This window comes from Bison bison, unplaced genomic scaffold (genome assembly GCF_000754665.1).
Source record: "Bison bison bison isolate TAMUID 2011002044 unplaced genomic scaffold, Bison_UMD1.0 scf7180017864134, whole genome shotgun sequence".
NCBI classification, from domain to species: Eukaryota; Metazoa; Chordata; class Mammalia; order Artiodactyla; family Bovidae; genus Bison; species Bison bison.
The window spans coordinates 5,544,742-5,555,349 of record NW_011494706.1 but is presented as its reverse complement, the minus strand read 5'-3'; positions in this window follow the sequence as shown (position 1 = coordinate 5,555,349).

Here is a 10,608-nt window from a genome sequence, read left to right as displayed (position 1 = left end):
AGCAACAGTTAGAACTGGACATGGAACAACAAACTGGTTCCAAATTGGGAAAGGAGTATGTCAAGGCTGTATACTGTTACCCTGCTTATTTAACTTATATGAGGAGTACATCACAAGAAGTGCTGGACTGGATAAAACACAAGCTGCAATCAAGACTGCCAGGAGAAATATCAATAACCTCAGATATGCAGCTGTACCACTCTTATGGCAGAAAGCAAAGAACTAAAGAGCCTCTTGATGAAAGTAAAAGAGGAGAGTGAAAAAGTTGGCTTAAAACTCAACATTCAGAAAACTAAGATCATGGCATCTGGTCCCATCACTTCATGGCAAATAGATGGGGAAACAATAGAAACAGTGAGAGACTTAATTTTGGGGAGGGGGGGGCTCCAAAATCACTGCAGATGGTGACTGCAGCCATGAAATTAAAAGATGCTTGCTCCTTGGAAGAAAAGCTTGACCAAACTAAATAGCATATTAAAAAGTAGAGACATTACTTTACCAACAAAGATCTGTCTAGTCAAGGCTATGGTTTTTCCAGTGGTCATGTATGGATGTGAGAGTTGGACTGTGAAGAAAGCTGAGCGCTGAAGAATTGATGCTTTTGAACTGTGGTGTTGGAGAAGACTCTTGAGAGTCCCTTGGACTGCAAGGAGATCCAACCAGTCCATCCTAAAGGAAATCAGTCCTGAATATTCACTGGAAGGACTGATGTTGAAGCTCAAACTCCAATACTTTGGCCACCTGATGCAAAGAACTCACTCATTTGAAAAGACCCTAATGCTGGGAAAGATTGAAGGTGGGAGGAGAAGCGAATGACAGAGGATAAGATGGTTGGATGGCATCAACGACTCAATGGACATGAGTTTGAGTAAACTCTTGGAGTTAGTAATGGACAGGGAAGCCTGGTGTGCTGCAGTCCATGGGGTTGCAAAGAATCAGACATGACTGAGTGACAACTGAGCACAGATTTTTCTTACCTAATCTTGGACATCATGGAAAGTCACTTCTTCTGTATTTCATTTGTTCTGATGTAGTCACAAAGCTCCCCCAAAGTTCAAGGAGAAAGAAAAGAAGGAACGTTTGAAGGGAGGAACTTTGAAATTTATGGATGTTTAAAACCACCGTACTTTCTGATAAATAACCTAAAGGTCAAGAGACTTTTTTTTTCCCAGAAGGAAATTTTGAAGATTTGTAATGACTTGGATATTTCCAAAATTTTGGTTTAAAATAGAGAATTGTAGTCATACTGTCATTTTGTAATTTTCTTTAGAATTGTACTGAAAATAAAAAGGCTCCTTACATGATTCAACTATGATGGCGTTTAACTGCATTCAGACTATTTGTTTTACTGAAAAGAAGAAACACTTTATTGACCTCATTATTGTTTGACTGTGTAGATTTAACACCTGTTGATATTTTGTGGTTTTGGTTTGTCCACTGAGCATAAAAATGGGTATCTGACTCTTAGAAATATAATAAAGTTTATTTGGACATCTATAGTAGGCTGAATAATGGCCCCAAAGATATCTGGAAACTGGGAGTAATAACTTCATACACCAGAGGAACTTTGCAGATTGATTAAGGATCTTGAGATGGAGAAGTTATCCTGAATTATCCAGAGGGGCCTTAAGCATAATATAAGTGTCCTTAAATAAGGGAGGCATAGGGAGATTTTACCAGAAGAGAAAGTAAGAAGAGGTGATGAGAGGTTGTTTTCAGTCACCAATAGGGAACTAATGAATCCTCATATGTAGTTCTTGGGGCATTTGATTGGCACAGTCGTTTGCACATGACACAAATTGAGATGGCTTGGTTTCCTGTAGTTCTTTGAGGGTTAACATGAAACTGTAGCTGGAGTGTCTGTTCGTGGTGGTTGCTCAAGAGATGTAAGTTAAATAAGATACATGTTAACTAAATGATTAGAAAGTAGAGGACCACAAATATGGGGTGAAACCAGAAGGTGGAACTGATAAAAAACCTCATGAAGGAAAGCTCACAATGAAGCCGGGCTGAAGTTGGAAAGTCCAAGGAAGACTGAAGGTGGTATCTCAGTATCTAGTGCCTGCAGGACAAAGCTGCCTTCCCCCAGGCCTTGAGTCAAGCCCCCATTGTGGATGGAGGGATAAGGAGTGGCATTTATTCATTCAGCCCTGAGGACCCACCGTGTCTCAAGCGTGTGCTGCTCCTACAGACACATAGGGATCAGTAAACTGTCTCCAGGCCCTAGTGCACAGACTGAGGCAGGGTTGGTCCCAACAAGAATGCACAGAGGGCTTCCTCCTCCTGTGTATCCTCACTAACTAAAAATATTTTCAGTTCCTTTTAAAATAGGAATCTGTTAAATGCCAGACTTCTAAGTTTAATGCTTTAAAAATATTTTTACATGTAGCTAATAAAAAGCTGATGATCCAAGGGGAAAGCATTCAGGTTCATAATGTTCAGGCGCCTTACTGACTGTTGTTTATATCATGTCTCTTCCAGACGTTCCCTTTAGAAGCTTTCCAAAGCTGAAGGCTCATGGATTCTGGTGCAGGAACCTGGGTTTGAATCCTAGTTTTTCCACTAATTAGATTTGTGACTTTGGACGGAAGTCATATACCCTCTGTGTGTCTCCACTCCCTCATTTGCAAAATATTAATAGAAAAAATAATTGTATCTATCTCACAAGTTCTCATAAGAACTGAAAGGTTGGTCATTGTAAAGTCGTAACTGTATCAGCACACACTAAGCACTATATATGTTTGTTGAGTTAAAAGTATTAAAAACTTTAAGACCCCAGAGTTTCTAAGAAAGCACATTCATACTCTGCAAATTGCTTAAATTTTCAGAGGATGTTTTCCTTCTTGTTATTTTCCATGCTCACTTTCCAAAAGTCCTCATGACGAATTTCCACTTACCATTTAACAAATGCAAATAGAACTCCGTCTGTGACAGCCAAGTGAACCCATGTGTTTCATGAGTGTCAGTAATGGGGACAGTAAAGGTTTCACAACCTTTAAGGGAGAAGAAAGCTCATGAATGCAATCGGAAATGAGGTATTCCTTCTGCCACCTCTCAGTCATTTCAAACCCTTTCAGGCTCAAATAAGTGCTGGGGGATGTGAATCATAGCCACTGCCTCAGGGGGGAGAGGTGACATACTTAACTTGCCTGTTGGACCAAATCCGGACCCGATCCTTACCCAATGGCATAACAAGCAAGTTCATTCAATTTTCTTAATTTAAAATGAAAAACGTGGCCACTTTGGGTGAATCAAAACAGACATCTCTATGCACCCCAGTCATTTAGCAAATCATACCAGTGCTTGGCTAGACAAATCCTGCTTGTCCATAGTAAGACTGTTTGCAGGGTGGGGTTCAGAAGTTGGAGCATCTAGGGATCCCATAGGCATATTTGCATTTGTCAGTGAGGAAAGGAAGCAATGCTACCTCCAGCCTATCTCCCTGCCTTTACTTTTGTTTAGCCTTTTAGAAATTGGAAGCATCCAGGCATTTCCTCTGGCAAATATGGCAAATACTAAGAGAAAGTGGGGACTTCCCAGATAACTCAAGTGGTAAAGAATCTGCCTGCCAGTGGGGGAGACCTGCATCCCTAGGTCTGGAAGATCCCCCGGAGGAGAAAATGGCAACCCACTCCAGTATTCTTGCCTGGAGAATCCTATGGGCAGAGGAGCCTGGCAGGCTACAATCCATGGGTTCCCAAAGAGTCAGACACAACTGAGTGACTCAACAACAACAACAAAGAAAAAGGACATAAATAGTTTTCTTTTGAAAGACAAATTCTTTTTCATTATTGGAATATAGTTGATATACGATATTATGTTAGTTTCAGGTATGCTGCTGCTGCTGCTAAGTCGCTTCAGTCGTGTCCGACTCTGTGCGACCCCATAGACGGCAGCCCACCAGGCTCCCCCATCCCTGGGATTCTCCAGGCAAGAATACTGGAGTGGGTTGCCATTTCCTTCTCCAATGCATGAAAGTGAAAAAAGTGAAGTCGCTCAGTCGTGTCCGACTCTTAGCGACCCCATGGACTGCGGCCCACCAGGCTCCTCCGTCCATGGGATTTTCCAGGCAAGAGTACTGGAGTGGGGTGCCATTCTCTAATAATTTGATGTCTGCATACATTATGGTGTGGCTACCACAGAGTTTCCTAAGCATCTGTCACAGTCATCATCAAAATATCTACAAACAGGAAATGCTGGAGAGGGTATGGAGAAAAGGAACCCTCTTACAGTGTTGGTGGGTATGCAAATTGATAAGCCATTATGGAGAACAGTGTGGAGAGTCCTTAAAAAAAACTAAAAACTACTATATGACCCAGCAATCCCCTTCCTGGGCATATATCTGGAGAAAACCATAATTTCAAAAGATACATGCACCCTAATATTCATTGCAGCACTGTTTACAGTAGCCAGAACATGGAAGCTGCCTAAATGTCCATCATTTAAGATAAAGAAGATGTGGTACATATATACACTGGAATATTACTCAGCCAATAAAAGGAACAAAACTGTGTCATTTGCAGAGATGTGGACAGATCCAGAAACTGTCATAAGAGTGATGTAAATCAGAAAAAGAGAATATCATATAATAACATAAATACTTTTTAATCCCTCCAGTGAAACTGGCTGTGTAACACACAAGAGAATGGTGGCTAGTCAGACAGCACTTTTCAGGTTTGAGGTCCAAGGCGCCCATCTTAGATTTCATTCCCTGCAGCTCCCACAATTGACCGCAACGGAGGAGCTGACTGCAAACAACTAAACTCATAGCCATCCTCTTCATTTCCTGTGTGACCTTCCCACTCCTTCCAAAAATAATCCCACAGCCACATCAGCTAGTGTCAGGGCCCTGGTTTTATTTCACCTCCAAGGAAAGTTATACCTGAAGAATTTTATTTTTAAATTTTGTTTTCTTCTTAAATGAGACAGCCTTCTAGAAAGGTTTTCAGGTATCAGGTCAGCTCTCTAAACACTCTGCGACCTTACCCTAGATATAAAAGAACAGGGAAGAAGACTAAATTAGGATGTTTTTGCTGTGGTACATCTCATTTTTAAAAAAATTTTGTCTATATAATTAGTGTTATGAGCTGTATGTGGAACAAATCAGTGTAGGACATGCATTATTATCCATATTTTACAGATGAGAAAACAGAGGAAAGACACAGAGAGGTTAAATGATTTCCCTGTGGTCACAAAGCTTGTGTAGCCAACCCAGAAGAAGAACCTAGGACTGTGACTGCAAGCCCCAAGCTGGCTTTCTTTGCCAAACATCCTTGGTAATTAAAGTAATCAAAATCTATTTGGAGGCAAGTGGTTATGACAAAATAAATTCTTGTTCCTTTGAGTGACTTTTTTTTAAAAATAATTTTATTTCATTTATTTATTTTTGGCTGTACTGGGTCTTCATTGCCGCATGGGCTTCTCTCTAGTTGTGGCCAATGGGCTGTCCTCTCTGATGTGATGTTTGGGCTTCTCATCGTGGTGGCTTCTCTTGTTCAGAGCACAGGTTGCAGCAGTTGCAGCCTTTGGGCTCAGTAGTTGCTGTTCCAGGGACTCTAGAGCAGAGGCTCAATGGTTGTGGCCCATGGCCTTACTTGCTCCTCAGCATGTGGGATCCTCCTGGACCAGGGATCTGGCAGGCGGATTCTTTACCACGGAGCCACTAGGGGAGCCCTGTTGTGTGACTTTGATTTGACCTAGATATTACATTTTCTTGATAAAGTCTCTCACTGTATTATTTAGTTATGTCTATCCTGATTTATTCTTAAAATGCTTATGACTTTTAGTCTGTCGATTTGCATTAAGGGAGATAACTTTGGTAGCAATCAAAAAGGAAGTCACCCAGGGGAATCTAGGAATTCAGAAGCAAGACCAGATAAGCACTTTAAGTATGCAGAGAATGAAGGGAGCTGAAGGGAGACCAACTGATTTATTTACTCTTGGTTTTCCCTAGAGGAAGAGCAGTCTGTTCATTTAAGACCCAAGATGGATCTTAGCCATCAAGATCCGAGGTCCATCTACCTGCTTCTTTCCAACAGCATCCTGTCCCCACTGTAATTTACTTTCTTCTTTATTCCACTTTGTCTTGTTCTATTGAATAAGTGACATTTCCTGTTTTTTTTTTTAATATGCCAGGACCAACTCACAGTGATATAAACTGGTGAGTGACCCGGGGCCCAGAGGTCTGGTGGCTCATGCCCTGTAACTTAAATCAGGGGATAACATCGATGCAGCCATTAATCTCCTCTACTCTTCAAGAAGCTAATCCCCAGGGTAGTAAGTAAGTAGGGAAGCAAAGAAGAATCTTGGAGGATTCTGACTTCCCAAAGCCACACCACTCTGTTCTTCCCTTACTTGCTTCCTTGGGTCTGCCCCAGGAGAAGTGTGCCCTTGGTAGCACTATAACACTTTCCATTACATGAAGTAAGACTTAGGAGACAGAGTGTTGCTATACCATTTGGGGAAATTTTGCCCAGTAGTTGGTTGGCTTTTGTTTTGACGTCTGGAGTGTCTGATGAGAGGGTGAATGAATAAATATTAACATCATAAATTATCCTGCAATTATTACTGATTATGATAAATTTTCTCACGGGGTCTGAATTCCCCAGGAAACTCTGGCTGGGATTTCTCAACTCTTTTGAGACACCATCCAAAATAGTGCCCTGGGTAAGAGAAGTCAAGAGCTACATGCAATTCTGCATGTTCTTGTACCTGCAGCTCTATTCATATTCTGCTAAAGCTGGTGAATATTTTAAAAATCCCAGCCCCATGATAAGAGTTTTGGAATTTTTTTCACTATTCTTCTCTCATGATATGGTATAGAAATTGGGGAATAATCATTTAATAATAAACTGTGAGCTAACAGAAATATACTCTATAGCCTAGTTAGCAGAACCAGAGAAAGATGGCATTTAGAAGAAGCAGACATTAAGAGATCTTTAAAAAAGCAATTGCAGAGTGAAGAGTGGAGAAGTGATGAAGATGGTTTAGCAAGAGGGGTGTTGCAACTAGAGGCACAGAGAAAGCAGTCTAATAACAACAAAAAAGAGGGTCTGGGGCTGAGAAGGAATAGTTTAGAATTGATCTGTTTGCACCCACAGACCAGTTAGTAAGGACACAACTTCCTTACTAAGTAAGTAATTGTTACCTACTTACTTACAGGGACCAAATTTAACAGAACTATAAAAACTGATTTGGAAGGAAAGAAATCTGACACATTAGTTAAAGTATATCTGCTACTGCTAAGTCACTTCAGTCGTGTCCGACTCTGTGCGACCCCATAGATGGCAGCCCACCAGGCACCGCCATCCCTGGGATTCTCCAGGCAAGAACACTGGAGTGGGTTGTCATTTCCTTCTCCAATGCATGAAAATGAAAAGTGAAAGTGAAGTCACTCAGTCGTGTCCGACTCTTAGCAACTCCATGGACCACAGCCCACCAGGGTCCTCCGTCCATGGGATTTTCCACGCAAGAGTACTGGAGTGGGGTGCCATTGCCTTCTCTGAAAGTATATCTAGCTAAGTGAAATCAGTCCTGAATATTCATTAGAAAGACTTACGCTGAACCTGAAGCTACAATACTTTGGCCACCTCATGAAAAGAACTGACTCATTGGAAAAGACCCTGATGCTGGGAAAGATTGAAGGCAGGAGGAGAAGGGGACGACAGAGGACGAGATGGTTGGATGGCATCACTGACTCGATGGACATGGTTTGAGCAAGCTCTGGGAGTCGATGATGGACAGGGAAGCCTTATAACTCATTTGAGTATATAGTTTATAGAAGATGTGTCAAGAGTGTGATGAAAAAGATCCTATACTACAAACTATAGTTGTCATTTGAATGACTTGCCTGAGGATGTGGAAAGGATGCCATGACCCCAGCAGCACCCAGGTCAGCCTCAAAAGAAATAAAACATCTGACATCTTGGTTCACAGTGACAGAGGGAGTTCAGAGTAAATACAGGGTCTCCTGTCTGAGTGGAGTGCTGTGGTCCGTGGGGTCGCAAAGAATCAGACACAACTGAGGGAACAACAAAAAATCTGAGTGGAATATTGTTAATTTATTGTTAGTTTGGTATCAGTGCTTTCTCCTAAAGATGCTATAAATTAAGGACCTTCTACTGGATTGTTTTTTTAAACCAGGAGTGTTAAAGAGTATCCTTGTACAAATCTAGCTTAATCCAGGGCTTGAGAGCATTGTGTCTGCAGACTAATTTTCTCCGGTAGAGTGCAGTTTATATAACGCAGCACATTTTCTTCCTCACAAGTTGGATTAATTCTTTAAAAAAAATAGCAAGAAAAATCATGAAATGAATGTAGCCCAACCAAATACTCATTTCTTTACCTACTGTCACCTTGCTTGGCAATTTTCTTCGCTGTCATTTTTCAGTGGAAAAATACCTGAAGTTCATCTACCAGTGTAATTTAAAAAGAATCGATAGGCAAGCTAATAATAAGGAAAAGCATTCCATCGCAATACAGCACTTGTTTCTAATGACCACTTCTTTGAGTCCCCGTTACAAATTGTCTCTTTTGTTTCAATTAACAATTTAATGGTGCTTTAGAGAGATAAATAATGTTCTAAAAAGGCAAACCTCTGATAAGCACATATACAGTTTTCTCCCCAAAGAAAATATGATAAAGTCTTCGAGCTATGAAAAAGAGCCTGGGAAAGATGCTTTATGGTGGGGAAGGAAATGGCAACCCACTCCAGTATTCAGTCCTATGGACAGAGGAGCCTGGTGGGCTACAGTGCATGGGGTCGCAAAGAGTTGGACACGACTGAATAGACTTAGCAGCAGCAGCAGATGCTTTATGGATGGTACTGTCCACTATGGATAGGAGATGCAAGTTATGTTTTTTGTTTGTTTGTTTTAATGCTGTGCCCTTACTGGGACCTTCCATCTGACTGCACATGAGCATTTTCATATCCTGTCATGGAGGCAAGATGAGCTAGTTAGTCATGTCTATCCAACAAATATTTATTGACATTTAAGTGCTGGATCCTGGGGATTCAGTAATGAATAAGATTCAGTTCCTTCTCTCAGGAAGATTGGTGTTTAGTGCTAGAAACAGATGAATGCTTTCAAAGTGGTGCTGGAGAAGACTCTTGAGGGTCCTTTGAACTGCAAGGAGATCAAACCAGTCAATTGTAAAGGAAATTAATCATGAATATTCATTGGAAGGACTGATGCTTAAGCTCCAATACTTGGGCCACCTGATGGAATGAGTCATCATCGGAAAAGACCGTGATGCTGAGAAAGACTGAAGGCAAAAAGAGAAGGGAGTGACAGAGGATGAGATGGTTAGATAGCATCACTGACTCAATGGACATGAATTTGAGCAACTCTGGGAGATGGTGAAGGATAGGGGAGCCTGGCATGTTGCAATCCATGGGGTCATAAAGAGTCAGACACTACTTAGAGACTGAAAAAGAGATGGATGTATAAACTAATAGTTATAGTGTAATATGTCTCAAACAATGACCAAATGAGAAGAGTTACAAAGAAGATTGATAAATGTATTTACTCTGTGTTATAGCATTTCATCCAGAAGTTTTCAAATAGATAGAGGAATTTTACACACACACCACACTCCTATGCCTGATGTGTGATATATATAGGATGGGGATAATGATATGTCTGATACACATATAAGTGACCACAAGTTTTTTAATTACACATAAGGCTGAGCTTGTTACTTTTTTTTTTTTTTAATTCCAACTCTAGGCTGGATAAAGCTGTAGAATGTTAGGGCTTCAAGGAATTACTGAGTGTGTCTAATTGACTCTCATTTCATAGATGGGGAGATGGAGACCTAGAGAAACAGAGTCATTTGCCCAGGAAGACACACATAATTATTGGAAATCAGTGTTAGATTTCAACTCTCCTAATCTTTGGTACAATATGTAGGAGAAGATATTTTATCTTCACTCATCATGCCTGGCCTCATCTGATTTGACTTCCTTGCAGTCTCAGGATCAATAACTCTTGTTCTCCCTCCTCCACATCAGCAGCCACATCTGCTCAGCCAAGTTAATACTCTCCATTTTTTTTGTTTCAATAAGAGAAGTAGAAGGAATGGAGACACCCAAGATAGAAAGCCATTCTGAAAATTCTACTCAAGAATTGCGTTTGTTATTTTTATTTTTTAAGAGTGCCGCCAACCTGAGATAAATGCCTACTGGGCATGTTTCAGTAAAATATCTTTTGTCTGATTCATGGATAGAATATTTGTTTCCTAACGTTACTATAACAAATGATCACAAACACTTAAGTTGATGGTTTATAATAACAGAAATGTATTCTATCACAGTTCCAGAGAACAGAAATTTGAGATCAGTGTTGCTGTACTGAAATCAAGACATTGGGAGCCTCCCACAGAGGTTCTAGGGGAGAAGCTGGTCCTTGTCTCTTCCAGCTTTTGGCAGCCACTGGTATTCCTTGACTTGTAACCATGTCACTCGAATCTCTTCCTCTGTGGAGGTGTCTTCATACCACCTTCGATACCTGCCTACCTCTCATAAGAGCACATGTGATTGCATTTAGGGCTCCCCTGGCTAATGCAGGACAACTCCTGATTTCAAAATTCTTAGCCACATCTTTAAGA